The sequence below is a fragment of the Leptonychotes weddellii genome, chromosome 9 (genome assembly GCF_054177405.1).
Source record: "Leptonychotes weddellii isolate Sample4059 chromosome 9, ASM5417740v2, whole genome shotgun sequence".
Lineage (NCBI taxonomy): Eukaryota > Metazoa > Chordata > Mammalia > Carnivora > Phocidae > Leptonychotes > Leptonychotes weddellii.
In genome coordinates, this window is record NC_138377.1 from 81,086,313 (window position 1) to 81,092,156 (window position 5,844).

The following is a 5,844-nucleotide window of genomic DNA, read 5'->3' on the forward strand; positions in this document are numbered from 1 at the left end:
CGCCTCGGACAGAGCGCCGGCTCCGCAGCCCGGAACAAAGCCAAGGGTGTGCGGAGGCAGTGGCCCGCACGAGTGGTGTTATTCCTGCTATTGCTTCTCTCTCAGCAGCACGGAGGGAGGGACAGGCACTTAGAGAGACGCTGCCCGGCTGGCCACTTGGCGCTCAGGGACGCGCAGATACTATCATCTAACACAACGGATTTTCTAAATGACCACTTAACACTTACTGCTGTAGAGAGATGAGAAAACCCAGATAAGCAAAAAGAATAAAAATGGAAACATCACCCAGGCTTCATCGCTTTTAGCGCTTGAAAGGGTGCGTGTGTGCATGCGTGTGTGCGTGCGTGTGTGTGTGTGTGTGTGAGAGAGAGAGAGAGAGAAAGGGCACGCAGACACTATCGTGAGGAGGGCAACACGACTCTTGGAGCCTCCTTCTGAGGAAAAAGGAATCAAATGCATGCTCTGGTTTCTCTTCAAACGGCATAAAACTCTCACCTTTTACTAAAGATTTCTGTGGAGAGGGAAGAATTGAAAAGTGATCAAATGCAGGGCTCCCGGGGCGGGGGGGGGGGGGGGGTGCAGTCAGGGAAGCGTGGGACTCTTGGTTTGGGCTCAGGTCTGGGCTCAGGTCGTGATCTCAGGGTCGTGAGATGGAGCCGCACCCTCTGGGTTTAGTGGGGAGTCTGCTTGAGATACTATCTCTCCCTCTGCCTCTGCCCCCCCAACCCATGCTCTCTCTCTCAAATTAATAAATAAATCTTTTTTTTTTTTTTTTAAGTGATCAAATGCTTTCAAATTGCCAGATAGAACAGAACTTTTTTGTTTCTGGTCTTCATCTTTCTTGTCCTCTTGGTGGTATTGGACAGCTACTACTTCCTGGTCCTTGAGGCATACAGCCTCTCTGGGCTCCCAGGAAATGGCCTGTCACACTCTCCCTTCTACCTCTCTGCTGTCTGCAGCCTCCGATCAGGCTGTCGATGTTGGCATGCTTCAGGGCATTACCCTGCTCTCATCTTTCTCCTGAGGTGGCCTTATCCATTGTTGTGGCTTAAATGTTACCTATGTGACATCCACATAGATATAGAGCCTGTGTCAAATTTATACCATGAGGCCCTCCCAGTTTCTGAGCTCCAAAATCTCTTATCCAACTGCCTACCTGACAAATCCCTTTGCGTGGTGTCAACAGATTCTGTGTCTGAGGAGAAGCCTCTCCCCAGCGGCCGTCTTGCCGTATCCTCGCATGATGAGGAAAGCGAGCTCTAGTCTCCTCCTCTTCCTATGAGACCCTAATCCCTTTATGAAGACTCCACCCTCCAGAATTTACCTAAACCTAGTTTTCTCCTAATACTATCGCTTTGGGCGTTGGGCTTCAACATATGAATTTGAACATGCAGTCCATAACAGAGTACATCTTAAAACTGGTGAAATCTGAATTAGGCCTAATTAACAGTATTGTACTGATGTCAATTTCCTAGTTTTGACGTTTTACTAAAGTTATGTAAGATATTACCATTGGGAGAAGCTGGTAACAGAATGATTTGTAGACTCCACACTATTTGTGCAACTTCTTCTGGATTTATAATTATTTTAAAATAAAAGATTTTTTTAAATTGCTACTGAAAATTTTACAGTGAGATACCACTTCACACCCACTAGGATGGCTATAATCAGACAGATGGCACCTGGCTGGCTCAGTCAGTAGAGCATGTGACTCTTGATCTCGGGGTGGTGAGTTCAAGCACCACATTGGGTGTAGAAGTTACATTAAAAAGAAAAAGAAAAGGGATAATAACAGATGTTGGTGAGGGTGTGGAGAAATTAGAACCCTCATATGTTGCTGGTGGGAACATAAAAATGATGTAGCCATTTTGGAAAACGGTCCTTCAAAAAGCTAAACATAAAGTTCCTTTACGAATCAACAATTCCACTACTAGGTATACACTTAAGAAAATTTATGTCCACACAAAAATTTATACATGTTGTTCATAGCAGCATTATTCATAATAGCCAAAAAAGGGAAACAACCCAAATGTCCATCCGTGGATGAATGGATAAATAAAATGTGGTATATCCATACAACAGAATATTACTCCATAAGAAAAAGGAATGAAGCATGATCCATGATACAACATGGATGAACCTTGAAAACATGCTAAGTGAAAGAAGCCAGTCACAAAAGACCACATATTGTATGATTCTATTTATATGAAATGTCCAGAATAGTCAGATCTGTAGAAACAGAAAGAAGGTGACTGGTTACCAGGAGCTGGGTCAGAGGGGAAGGAGTCAGAGCTTGACAGCTAAGGGGAACAGGGTTCGTTGGGGGAAAAGGGTGATGAAAATGCTTTAAAATTGATTCTTGTGATGGTTGCACAACTCCATGAATATACGAAAAGCAGTGAATTATTCATTAAGTGGGGGATTTTATAACATGGGAATTATGCCTCAAAAAACAGGGATGCCTGGGTGGCTCAGTCGGTTAAGCATCTGCCTTCGGCTCAGGTCATGGTCCCAGGGTCCTGGGATTGAGCCCCGCATCGGGCTCCCTGCTCAGCGGGGAGCCTGCTTCTCCCTCTGCCTGCCGCTCCCCCTGCTTGTGCTCTCTCTCCCATACTCTCTCTCTGACAAATAAATAAATAAAATCTTAAAAAAAAAAGAAGAAGAACCAGATTAAAAAGAACAAGTATGCCTGGGGAACATAAGGTCTTTGGGGGGAAAAAATGGCCTAGTGGATTTGGACTCCAGCAGTATTGCCAATAGTCTAAATCTTTCATGAGACCAGGGGTGGAGAAGTAATATTGACGGTGATAATAGTTGACATTTATCTAGCACATAAAAAGTAGCAAGCCCCACATTAGGCATTTTAAATAGAAAAGTTTGTTATCTTCTCTTCAAGTGTTGCATCTGTGCATTATCTTTCTTCTATCCTTCTGCAACTCCAGTTATGCTATGTTAGACTTTGTTACCTTATCTCATATATATAATATATATAGTATTTATGTGTGTATTATACATATTATATAAGTTATAAAAATTACATAGATGTATGTTATATATGTATAATATTCTTTTCTTTATTTTCCATCTTATCTCTCTGAATTTCAGATGGAAATTTTTTCTGCCCTATCTTTGAGTTCTCTCTTCAGATGTATCTAATAGGATAATAAACCTGGTTATTGATTTCTTAATATGTTACATTTTTTCAGTTCTAAAGTTTTCATTTAGTTCTTTTTTTTACAGTTTTTAATTTCTTACCAAATCTTTTCATCTTGACTATTATTTCCTTGAACATAATAAACTTTTTTTTAATTGCCACTGAACAATATAAAAGACCCATATAAATGGAAAGACATACCACATCCCCAGAAAGAAGACTCACCATCACAAATATACCATTTTTCCTAAGTTAATTTATACATTTAACACAATCCCAGTGAAAACCCCAGCAAGAATTTTGGGTATTCTGTTTTTTTTTTTTTAAAGGTTTTTTTATTTATTCATTCGAGACACAGAGATACAGAGAGAGAGAGAGAGAGAATATGAGCAGGGGGAGAAGCAGAGGGAGGGGGAGAAGCAGGCCCCCCGCTGAGCAGGAAGCCCAACGCCGGGCTCAATCCCAGGATCCCGGGATCATGACATTAGCCGAAGGCGGACGCTTAACCAGCTGAGCCACCCAGGCACCCCTGGGTATTCTGTTTTGGATTTCATTAGCTACTTTTATAGTTCACAAGGAAAAACAGCAAGGAAAACTCTGTAAAAGAAAAGTAACTAGCAGGTTCTGTTCTCACCAAGAAGGTATTAAAATATGTTATGAATCATCAATAATTAAAAGAATGAGAAACTGATGTATGAACAGACAAAAGGAAAAATAAATTCAAATACATACAGGAATTTAGCATATAATAAAAATGGCATCTCAGACCAGAGGAGAAAAAATGAACTACTTAATAAATAGGAACAAGGAGAGCCGTCTGGAAAAAAGTTGGATTCCTCACACCAAGAACTTAGATAAATTTTTTTTAATCAAAGATTTAAATTTAAAAAAATCACAGCATACAATTATATTAGCACACCATAATCAAGATAATGGTTTCACAGATGTACACATATGTCCAAACTCATCAAATTATATGCATTAAATATGTGCAATTTTTTTTGTATGTCAGTTATTAGAGGCCACTTTTGGCAAACAGGCTTGAGCGATGGAATGTGGAAAGGGCCCTCAGCGACCCTCTGGCTGAACACAGCCGGGCCCATCAGCTGACCCACCTCAAAATCTCCATAGGCTAACTGACCAATGGGCTGTTTACTTAGGCACAGTTGCCAAAAAAGGGGAAATTCTGTACATCTCCATACCTCCTCACACTCCCTCTTTATAAACAGCCCCGCCCCGCCCACTGCCTCGGTTGTCTCTCTTCTCTTGTTCTGTCCCAGCTCCTTGCAGTGTATTCAGTAAACTTCTGTCTCCTTTGTTCTGCCTCTGGTGAGCTCTTTCACTGCCCACCCCCACCCCAGGCTTCCCTCAGATCATCACCCCACATTTGAGGGCCCTCATCTGATCAGGAGATACCCCATTTAGACGCTACAAATCATACCTAAATAAAGCTGTGAAAAAAAAGTAAGATGAAAATTCCATGAAGAAAATTCAGGAGCTCTGCTCCTCAACCTCAAAGTGAAGAATCTATTTTAACTATGGCTCAAAATCCAAAAATCATAAATTCAACCACTTTAAAACACACACACACACACTCAAGTAAAGCCAAAAGATAATGACAAACTGAGAAAAAAAATATTTGTAACTCAGTACGAGGGCAAGAAGAAAAAGATCAGTACCCTAATAAAAAATTAGACAAAGAATAGGTAAGAGCAATGCTTGCGCCTCTCCCTCTCCCTTTCTCACTCTCTCTCTACCCCGCATGTCCAATAAGTAAATAAAATTTTAAAAAAAGAGAGAGAGAGAAATGGGCAGAAAGGGTAATATAGAACCCATAATTGAGAAAATCAACTTAAATCTACAATGAACTACCATTTTTTCCCTTAACAGACTGGCAGAAGAACACTCTGAATGCGAGGCCACAGGGAAACAAGCGTTCTCATACCAAGGTGCCGGCAGGGCATTCTGGAAGTACCTACCAAAACTGCAAATGTACCTGCCTTTTGATCCAGCTATTCTGCTTCAGGATACATTTGGACCTGTGTGACAGGACAAGTGTTTTTCTTTGCCGCAGCACGGTTTTTAATAACTAAAGATTGGAAACCACCCAAACGTCCACAGCTAGGAGACTAAATAAACCAAGGGCACATGCATACAACACAACCACACAAAAGAATGAGCACATTCTGTTAAAAAAGAGACAACAGGCCCAAAATAGTCACTTATGCTAAGCTCCACATCATCTGACTAAGACTTACTACCAAACTTAATTACAGTTTCAGCCTCTGAGAAACTGGGATCTTAAACCAGTCAACCTGGAATTCCTTGGTCAGCACTTGGTAGGTAATCCACAGGGCAGACCTCTGCCATCCCCCAAAGGAAGATGACCTTGCCACAACCAATCCACAACATCCTTGTCCCACTCCCTCCTGTCTATAAAAGTCTTTCATTGTGGGGAGCTCCTCAGAGCTCCTATCTGTCTGCCAGGAGGGATGCTGCCTGATTCATGAATTGTTGAACAAAGCCAGCAAATCTTTAAAATTTCCTCACTTGAATTTTACTTCTTAACAGCTCCAAGGAACATTAAGGAAAATGCCAAGATGCCGAACAGTGTCTACCTTTTGTGTAAAGAAACAGGGAGAGGGGCACGTGGCTCAGTCGGTTAGGCATCCCACTTTTGATTTCAGCTC